Below are 10,755 nucleotides of genomic sequence, written 5' to 3'. Positions count from 1 at the left end.
TTCTCCCACCTCAGCCTCCCAAGTAGCTGGGATTACAAGCATCCACCACCGTGCCTGGCTACTTTTTGTATTTTTAGTAGAGATAGGGTTTTGCCATGTTGGCCAGGCTGGTCTCAAACTCCTGACCAACAAATGACCACAAGTGATCCACCTGCCTCGGCCTCCCAAAGTGCTGGAATTACAGGGGTGAGCCACCACGCCCAGCCTCAGTTTTATTAACTGTAAATATACTGTCAATGATTCTGATGTGGTCCGATGCAGGGCAAGGAATCTGGCATAAAGTAGAAACTCTCTAGGTGTTTGATGGATAGAGGAATAGTTCAATGGACAAACACAGATTAGATAGGACTTGTGTGGCCTGGCCTGAGAAACTCATCATTTATAATGTTTACAACATTGCTTCTTCAGGAAAAATGTACTTTGAGCTTGGCTCAGTTTATGAATGAACACTGGAATATACCCTTGTCACTTAAAATACTAATATCTAGGTCTGTGGGTGTGTTTTTATTCACAGATTATCTGTGAAGGATTTAGAGTGCCAGGTCTGACTTGGGGAAGGGTGGCAGATAATTTGCTCCATGTTAGCTGGGCCGTGTGTGTGTGTATATGTGTGTGTGTGTGTGTGTGTGTGTATTTAAAATGTCTAGTCATTTAGAAACCCAGAAAAAAGAAAAATCGTTCCATAATAGCCTTTCAAAATATTTGGGAACAATTGCGCTCAAGGCTGGATGACAGGGAAAATCAAAGAAATGAAGATTTTGCCCAACTTAGTGACTCTAGTGAGAGAGACAAATATATTTTATGCATTTAAAATAACTGTATTTACATATCTAATCTCACTGGACCATAAGAATTAGCATCCTAAACTGTGTTACATATAACTTAGTTTACTCATAAAATTTTAAAAGATTGTTTATGTAGATAAAAATTACAAATTTGCTATATAGTTTACAGATATATTTCAATTTAAATATAGCTATGTATTCCAAATTTTAAGAAACATTATTTCTGGTATTTTATGAGAAAGAAGTTAAAACTTGAACATCAAGGAAATCTTTCACCATTGTGCCCAGATAAAGGCATTTATTACATTTCTTGATCTTGGTGACCTACACAGAATCAAAACAATACCCAAAGTACTCATTTTCACAAAAGACAGTGAGGCAGTGAATGGAGGAAGGAATCTGAAGAAGAGAGAGAAAAAGGGCAGGATGTGGCAATAATGAGTTGGCAGTGGGGAACTTTTGCTATGTACAACTATTTTTATCCTCGGAGCTCTCCTTCTTTGCATTTTCTGGGTTCTCATGTTTATCATCTTCCAAGACTTGAGAACCAAACATTTGTCTGGAAAGGAATGGCTCTACCATTTCATATCCACTTATTCTGTGTTTTAGTAACTTCCAAACAGGCTGTTTGTAAAAATGTGCCTGGAACACAATAGTAAATAAAATAGACCTGGCCTGGTCATCATAGGGTCTGCATTCTAGAAGAATTAAATTAATATCTATGAAGTAAATATTAGTTAAAAGTATTTAAGACAGTTACTTGAGTGCAATCATCTAACAAAAGGAGGAAAGACTAATGTAAGGTTTTTTTTTAAATGAAAACCTTAATTCAGATTAAGGTTTAATTAAAACCTAATCCAATAAGTTCAATTTATTATCCAATGCTGGAATCCCATCTAAGACATCCCTAACAGCCCTCTTCCCTATTGCAAAGCTTGTCAGAATATTTTATGAGGAGTAAAGAGTAGACATAAACTTATGCAAATTAAACATTATATTCATAATTCTAAAAGTTTAATCTTTGTAAAACCAAATCACTATTCAAAAACATGTTCTCTAAATGTTATCACTACCTTATCTGTAGTTCTGGTTACAGATATTAGAACATTTTTATGATTTTGTGGTGTCATGCTTCACAAACTCAACAATAAACATCAAATAGTTGTACAATCACTTATGAAAACTGCATAAAAGTGTTAAATTAGCTTACACTGACATAACGCTCATTTCAGAAATGTGGGCCTGACTGAAATCATTAGGTTCACAAAAATTAAACAGCCTAAAACAATCAGGTTTAAAACTTTTAAATATATACACTTGTTTTTGTTGTTGACAGATTTCCTATATTAAAAGAATAAAGGATCTATAAAATTTATTTCAATTTCAAAATTACAATGGAAATGAAAAATGTTAAGAGAACGGAGAAAACAATAGGAAAGAAAATTTCCATTAATACAGGTAATTGGTTTATCAGGATGTAGTTTTCAAGAAATTAAAAACATGAGTCTTGTACAAATATATATTAAGCATATGTCAAAAATTTATTTTAACTCAGCAGGATGGCACATCTGGTTCAATGTAATACAGGAAAGACTGAAGTGTATACAGTCAATGAAATACAGAATACTGAAATAAGATTGCTAATTTAGATATAAAACTAGTTACTATCCTATAGGGCAATAAAACTATAACCTTTGGGGTTATTTTCTTTATCAGACAGAAATCATTTTCAGGGGATCAATCTACAAATTAACATCTAACTTCATAGAATCTGGATCCTAATAAAAAGTAAGTTAAACAAAGGAACACTTTCCTAGAGAATTACATGATCCTTGGCTGGCGTCTCAAGTGCTCCAAGAAAACGCTAAAAAGACATGCAATCATCCTGTGCCTTATTCCCAAATGTTGGATAATTTTTCTGAACATTTTAATATGCAACAAAACCTTGGCTATACGAAGCCCTCATGAATGGGTTAGTCTTGATAGTGGCATGCCCTAGAGACCTAAATTAGCCCTTAAAATGCTTAGTACCAAGGGGTTTGCTGGTAGATTGTGGCTGAACACTTCCCCTGCCCCTACCTCCATCAAGGCTGCAAAGTCACCATTTTTGTTTGTTTGCTTTCTTGCTTTTTTAAATCATGTTTGGCCTGTATTCTGCATCAGAAAATTTGCTGCTTACCTTGTATTGTTTCTAGTCATTTTCACCAACACATTTCTTTACTGTTTTTCTTCCTTTGAAAATATCCCCTCATCTGAACATTAATCATGTCAACCTTTTAAGCAAAGAATGATCTAACTCCTTCAACATAAATACATCTAAAAGTTGAGTCACAGTTTGATAGTAAGCATATTATATAGCATAAATGGCCAATCTTTTCGCCTAACTACCCCTTGCCCCAACATTAAGAAGCACATTGAAAATAACTTACTATTTAAGATCAATAATTAGTTAATAACCTCTATTTACTGAAACCAATTAAGTACAAGAAGGAAGTTTTCAAGGCTTCTAAGGAGTCAAATATAGTAAAAACTTCTGGCTGTATATTATATTACAGTATCCCTCATTTAGACTCTTAATAATTAACAGTAACGATGACTACTATGCAATGACTACTCACTATGTGCCAAATACTGTGCTAAGAGCTTACAAATTTATCCTATTTAATCCTCACAACAATCCTGTTAACGACTTTGTATTATTTGCCTCATTTTTCAGAAGAATAAACTGAATCACAGGGAATTAAATTAACTCTCAAGGTCACAATGGTGGCTTTTACTGAAATCATTAGGTTCACAAAAATTAATCAGCTTAAAACAATCAGATCACATGGTGGTGGATTCAAATCCAGGTTATTTTGCTTCAGAGTCTATAGGCTTAACCACCATACTACATCAAAAAAGACAGAAGAACCATAAAAACAGATATATCGACCATCATCATCATAGCACTTATACAGCACATTTTATACGAAGGCATGGTTCTAAGCAATGAACATATAAAAACTTATTTATTTCTCACAATAATCCTAGGGGGTGAGTACAATTATTCTTCTCAATTTGGGAAAGAAGAAATTGAGGCAAACAGTGGTTACCCCTGGTCACAATGCTAATAAAATGCAAGGCTTGGATATAATCCTGGACAGTGTAGCTCCCAAGTCCAGGACCCTCCCTTGATGCCACCCTGCTTCTTCTAACAATTTCAAAAGCATAGTGCCAGTAAACAGTCCTAACGCTTCAGAAACTCTGAGGTTGGAAATCACCACATTAAAGCACAGAACCTTAACTAAATGTTCATCACTATGATCAAAAGTCATCAAGAACAGATTAAAAGGTTTTCATTCAGCCTTGTTAAGAAGGCAAAAAAGTAACACACTTAAACAAAATTTCATCCAAGATGGGTTTCTTAAAAAAAAAAAAAAGGTTTTCTGGAAAATGAACTCAATACAGAACAAATGAGGTGTTACAGTAGTGTTAAAAAATCTTTCTGCAGACATTGTTTTTGTTCTTGCTGCCTTGGGGTTTCTCAGAATTCCCTCAGGGGCTGTGGGTGGAGGGAGGAGGGGAGAAGATAGTTCTCCACTCCACCTTCAAACACATAACTCTGTTTACGTATTTTTTTTACACATTGGGCTTCCTGGTAAGCTTTCACTTTGATGGGACCTAAGCTCCTGTTTATGATTTGAATGAGTTCCCCAAATTTCATGTGCTGATAACTTAATCTTCAAATTCATACGTTGATGGCATTTAGAGGTGGGGCTTTGGGAGGTAATTAAGATTAGTAATGTCACTGGGGGGACCATGATAGGACTGGTGGCTTTACATGAAGAGAGACCTGAGCTGACACACTCAGCCCCTCACCATGTGATGCCCAGCTCAGAACGTTGCAGAGGGTCTCCACCGGCAAGAAGGCCCTCACCAGATACCTCACCCTTGGATGTCCCAGCCTCCAGATATGTAAGCAATACATTTCTTTCCTTTATAAATTGCCCAGTCTCAGGTATTCAGCTGTAGCAACAGAAAACAAACTAAGACAGCTCCCATGAAAATGTGGTCTAAGTGGGCAGCTCTTCTCACTTTTATAAAACTTTCCCCATCACCTCCCTGGTGTCTCAGGAGTTCCACTTCGCACTATTTTTCCATTTGCCTCTTGAATCTTGTGCTTGCCCAAGCTCTGACCATTCTCCCACCTGACCCTCCCTTTCCACTTCCCTCTGTCAACAGTAATCACGAACACAGCTAATGTTATCAACCTCCTACACAGCAAGCTCTAGGTTAATATTTTTACATCAATTACTTCATTGAATGCTCTCAACACCCTTATGAATTGGGTTCTATAATTGGCCCCACCGTATACAGAAAGAAACCAAAGCTTAATTTGCCCACTGTCCAATGACCACAAAGTGATGAATATAGGATAAACTAGATTGCCCACTAGAAAGGCCCCCAACTCTTCACCAGTACACAATCCTGCCTCTCAGCCTCTGCCAATTATGTTCAAATTTCCCACTGAGACTGTGTTCAAGACTCAATATCTTAAAAACAAAACAAAACAAACAGCACCTTCCCTTCTGGCACAGCCCCTTATAGCAGCACCTCAACAATGACAAATGCAATGCACAGCTTTCAATGCAATCTCATCCATACCTGTTGATATTAATGCTTATAAAATCTTCTCTTCTTCTTTCAAACATATATGTGCACTTCCCAGAAAGGGGCTACATCCCCTGTTCTTTCTATACCCTCACTCTCTCTTAACTAGATTAGTTGAACAATTTTGGGCACTGAGTAGGAAGATATTAATAATCAGCATAAAGAACCCTGGTCAGTAGTCAGGATACCAGAGTTCTGGTTCAGTTTCAGGCAATCCCCTATAGCAGACACTGTCACTGTCTCCTCCTCCCTCTTATCTCCTCCATGCTCATCTCTACATGCTGAAGGCAGCCTTCTTGAACAACTGTGGCTTTTATTCTGGCTCTGGGAGCAGGCTGGGCCCTCTCCCAGAGTGAGGCAAAAATGCAGGGAAGTTAGCATCTCCAGGAAACAGCCCTCAGTCAAGGAGGATGGATAGTTGATGGGCAAGTAACCCAATTTCCCTGTCCTTTGGGTAGGATAGCCTGAAGCGTGTAGACTAGTTCCTAGAGTTCCTTAAACGGATTGAGCTCCAGTTGCCCACAGCAGTAATTCTCTTGAAACTATACCCTTTATTGCTTTCTTTTTCCTCCCTGTCCCACTTCTCTACTTTCCTGTTGATATTTCTTGGGAGAACCTCTCAACTAAACCACTTACTCTCAAATTCTTGTCTTGGGGTCTGTTTCTGGGGAAACCACACTAAAATTTATTCTCCTTTGTTTATTTACTCCACTTCCCTATCTGTCAAACAAGAGAGTTGCATAAAGGATTTTTATGGCCTCTTTGGACTCTAACATCCTAGGATTTCAATGAACTCAATCAAATTTCAGTATTAAACTAAAACTAGCCTTGAATGTTACTTCTTAACTAAAATACTGCATCATATTTTGGAGCCGTGGCTGAATTTCACGTACATTAATGTGGAAGATGCTGGGAAGCAGAGATCAGATCCCTCTTCAGAGAAGCCTTTGGGCTGCACTTGATGGGGATGTTGTTGGCCTCTTGCAGGCATGTCCTCAGCTGCAAAGATCCTCCTTGCCCAAGGTCACTTTCCCAAGGATGCAAGGACTGAGGGATGCTGGAATATAAAGGCCTGGCCATCTTGGCCCAAGTCAAGACAACTCTGAGGAGTCATTCTAGTTCCAGAGCTCCTGCCATGCTGGCTCTACAGCTCAACTCCTTTTCTGCCCCCCTTGCTGCCTTCCCACCCTTCAAAGGGCATTCCCTAATAAACATCCTGGATACAAAACTACACCTGAGAGTCAGCTTCCCAGGGAACCCAACCTGTGACAAGTACATTTTCTACTTGTTTATTATGTCATAAAATTCACAGACTCTGGAACTTTGCTTGTGGAAGCAGGGATGATCCCTTGAATGCTGTAAGACCCAGAAAGTGGTAGAGACACAGAAGAAAAAACTAGGCTTTTAATAAAATGGGAGAGACAGATACAAACCAGCATGTATGTGATGCAGTTTCAGTTTCTGAACAAAAACAATAAATACATAAAAGGTCAGCATGGCCAGTGAAACTGAAAGCTAAGAACTCAGATGAGGCAATCACAGAGGGTGATGAAAGAGAAGAACATCTGAGAGAGGAGAAGAACAAGAATGGCCTGGCAAGAAAAGGAAGAAGACTAATACGAAACACACTCAGCCAAAGACCATGGGGTAGAAATAACCCATCTGAAGAAGGGCTCTTCATTGCACAAAACTACATCCAATCCTTAAGAGGTACTGCCCCGTGGTATGACAAGGCCAAAATGTCATCCTGGCAATTGCTGCTAATTAAACTCAGGATTGAATCAATGCTACTGAATAGGCCAGGGAGATTCCCGTGGTGCTGCCACTAATCAGGGCCTTTACAGAAAACTCCCAAGAAGATGGAAGGACAGAGACAAGCTTCAACTCTGCAGCCCGTAGGCAGGTCTGCCTTCTAGAGAGAAAGCCAGTGATGCTGCTTTGCCAATGGTCATGCTGAAATAGTGGTTTGGGGTGACCTCCAGGAGAGTAGGGGTCCTAGGGGTAGGTAAGGAGGGTGACTGAAATTTAAAACAAGGTGTCAGCAAAGGCATTACTGAGAAGATGGCATCTGGGTAAAGACCACAAAACAGGTAAGGAAGTTGGTCTTATAGTTATCAAAAGGATGAGTGACTACACAGAGAGAAAGGAAAGTGTCCTAAGCAGGAACGATGCTGATGTCCAAGGTTCCCCCAGCAAGGGGGCCAGTGTGGTTGAGAATGAGCAGATGGGACTGAGGTCAGGGAGACAGGATGGGTCTCGCAGGTTCTTCTGGGCCACTGTAAGGACTGTGCGTTCAATTTAGAGAAGACGGAAATCCAAGGAAACACAATTACATAAAATGACGTGATCTGACACTTCTCTTCCCCTTCTCTGGGTTTACTTTTCTCCACAGTATTTCTCATTGCCTGAAAAGTAAAAATGTTATATATTTATCTCTACCCATTAGAATGTAAGCTCTGTGAGGGCATGTATTTTTTGTCTGTTTTGTTCACTGATGTGGATTCACTTCCCCAATGTCTGGCACTTAGTAGATAATCAATATTTATTGAATGAATGAAACATCTTGAGAACCAGGAGAACTCTTTCCTAAATGGCAAAATGAATCCAGACAAAGAAAATCTTGTTTCTATTTCCTTGGAACGTCTGTTTTTAAATAAGTGTTATGAGGCTGAAACAAAAAAAAAAAAGTACTATCTCTTGTAGGTACTTGGGAGGGGCCCTAAAACTAAATATGTTTCTAATTTCTAATAACTGGATGCCACGGTTCAGGGGGAAACCACAGAAGCATGAGCAGTTTGGGAGATGTTACATTTATGGGATTCATTCATTAAACGCATATTAAGTAACAGAATCTAAGAGATCCTCAATACTGAGATTTAAAATGCACTGGATTCCAGGGCTACTGCCTTTCTGGGTGGGGCAGGCAGGTCATTCTCAAGGCAGGAAGAAAGATGTGGTGGGGAGGGGAACATTTACAAAGTACACTTGTTCCCTCCCTATCAGGATGAGGACTCTCCTTTGAAAATCACTGACCCAAGTGATTCTCAGAGTACTCCGAATGCAAAAAGTTTGGGATTCACTGGTAAAAGAAAATGTGTCATTTTTTTCATATAAAAGTTTCCAACATACCTATAGTTTAGGATCCAGAAAGTTTTTTGTAACCAGTTTAGATATCTTTTCATGATACTTATGTTTCTAGATCAATCTGGACTCAATACATGACAAAAATGATTTCTGTTCACAATGGAAAAGGGCACAGGTAAAATATAATTGAAATTTAATATAACAAAATGAAAATGTACTGAAAATAGGAAGGAAAAAGGGGAATATGGTGGGAGAGGATGATGTCCAGTACCGGTTGACAGAGGAGTCAGTAAAGAAACCCATTTTCCCACTGGAAGCAAGGCTCCCACGCACTCTCTACCACCATTAGCCCTTTCCCCAGTAAATTCAAAAGTTCTTTGTGAGCTCACACCAGTCATTTAACTTCGGTGAGTCCCCATTGCTTCACTGTACAAAAGGCTACCTTACAAATCCCACTCATCAGGGGTTAGATAATATAATACACGGAGAACACTTAGCACAATGCCTGGACCACAGGAAGCCCTCATCCTCAATAAACATCAGCAGTTGTGATAATACTGCCCGTGGAGATTTTATTTTCCAAAGATATACGTCTGTGCAGCCATCCTCAGAAAATAATACATCACGGAGCAGTCACATAGAGAGAGGGACATGCCCGAGGAGCCCAGGAGTCTCAGACCAGACCCAGGACATGACAGTCAGCTCGCGAGCCTTCAGACGATTTCCCCATACTTCGAGCCTCCCCTGCTGATGCCAAGCGGAATGGAGACAGGCTACGCTGCTGACCAGACTCCAAATTCCTGACTCACAGAAACTGTGAGAGATAAATGATTACTGTTGTTTGAAATCGTTAAGTTTTGGAGTAGTTTGTCACTCAGCTTTAGACAACCAGGACATGCCATTAACTGGCTCACTTGTCCACGTCTAATATAAAAACCACATCATGTTTTTTTTGTTGTTGTTGTTTAAAAAGAGATTTGAATGGTTCCACATCATGCACAGGATAAAAAGAATCTGGAGGCTCCTTGACAGACTGTGAGACTTGAGGTGGGGATTATATCTCGTCCACCAGTGAATTCCCAGTACTTCATCAGTTCCTCATCTAGTAAGTGATTTCACTGGCTGGGATGAAACCAGATGACAGGGAAAGAGTAAACAAAGAAGATGAATTATGATAACCAGGTATTCAACAAGTATAGACAAGGCTCCTTCCATGCAGTGCTGGGGATACTATTGTCAAGCTGCCCTCATAGAGTCTGTGAGGGGGACCAACAAGAAATACACAAATAGCATTTGTCACCCTCTGAAATATGGAAAAACACATCAGTGTAATGGAAAGGAGCTGGGCAAGTGTGGGTCAGAGGTGGGGGATGGGGTGGGATATTTTGTCAAGGTAGTAAGGAAACTTTCTCTGAAGATACAACATTTCTGCTGAAACCTGCATGACTGTGAAGCCATGGAAAGATCTGGGAGAATAAAGGAACAAGAAGGCTTAGCAAGTGCAAAAGCCCTGGGGTGAGAAGGGACATAAAGCTCTGCTTTGTGCTTCAATGATACTGTGGGGCTTGGGTGTTTCAATGTGCATGCACAGGTTTCTTGCTTAGAAAGTCTAATATATAAACATTTGAACTTTGTAAACTGAAATTAGGGTCTGATTATGGTTTATTGGCCAAAATTTTAGGAGATACTTTTGTAATTAGCACATTTCTGCATTGGACATCTTTGCCTCACATCACTTCTCTTGGCACTGACATTCTAGCCCTTGCTGACAGAATGTCACTTCAGCTGCACCGTCACATGTGCTTTCCACTCTGGGCCTTCTCTGCCACCATGTGGAATATCTGTAGGAAACCAGTGAGCCATTCTGACAAATGTGCAGTCCCATGATAGACTTAACACGCCATGGGGCAACACTTGACCAGCAGGGGATGCGAGAAAGTGGACAAATAATGAATATCACCCACCCCAATTTTATCTAGTAGCCAATTTTAAGGCACATTCTTGGAGGGTGTCCTGTGGGAACAGGTCCCAGTTGCCCACAATAGTGACCAAGTTGATGAACAAACCTTGGATTGGGTTTCCTTTGTTCCCTATTAACTCTTACCAGTCTCAAATGCTGTTCTTTGGGATTATTCCTCAAAATAAACTAATTGCCCCTAAGCCCCTGTCTAGGCTCTGCTACTTTAAAGAACCAGTCTAAGATAGCATTTAAATTTCATTAAAAAAATATGATTTA

General features: G+C 39.6%; 1 protein-coding gene across 8 annotated transcripts in view; it reads right to left on the bottom strand.

Annotated features, from left to right (window-relative positions):
- The window catches only part of PCGF5 (polycomb group ring finger 5), a 121,632-nt gene that overhangs the window by 78,032 nt on the left and 32,845 nt on the right, over window positions 1-10,755 (bottom strand). For 2 of the 8 annotated variants that reach the window (XM_003825355.4, XM_008950682.5), the window contains exon 1: window positions 10-115. The exons of 5 other annotated variants lie outside the window; for them this stretch is intronic. The gene's annotated coding sequence lies outside the window, so the exon portion shown is untranslated. Of the gene's footprint in view, window positions 1-9; window positions 196-10,755 lie in introns of those variants that run through there. One more of the 8 variants, XM_055093126.2, reaches the window with a different exon arrangement.

This window comes from Pan paniscus, chromosome 8, assembly GCF_029289425.2.
Source record: "Pan paniscus chromosome 8, NHGRI_mPanPan1-v2.0_pri, whole genome shotgun sequence".
NCBI lineage: Eukaryota > Metazoa > Chordata > Mammalia > Primates > Hominidae > Pan > Pan paniscus.
This window is presented reverse-complemented; position numbering and strand designations above follow the sequence as displayed.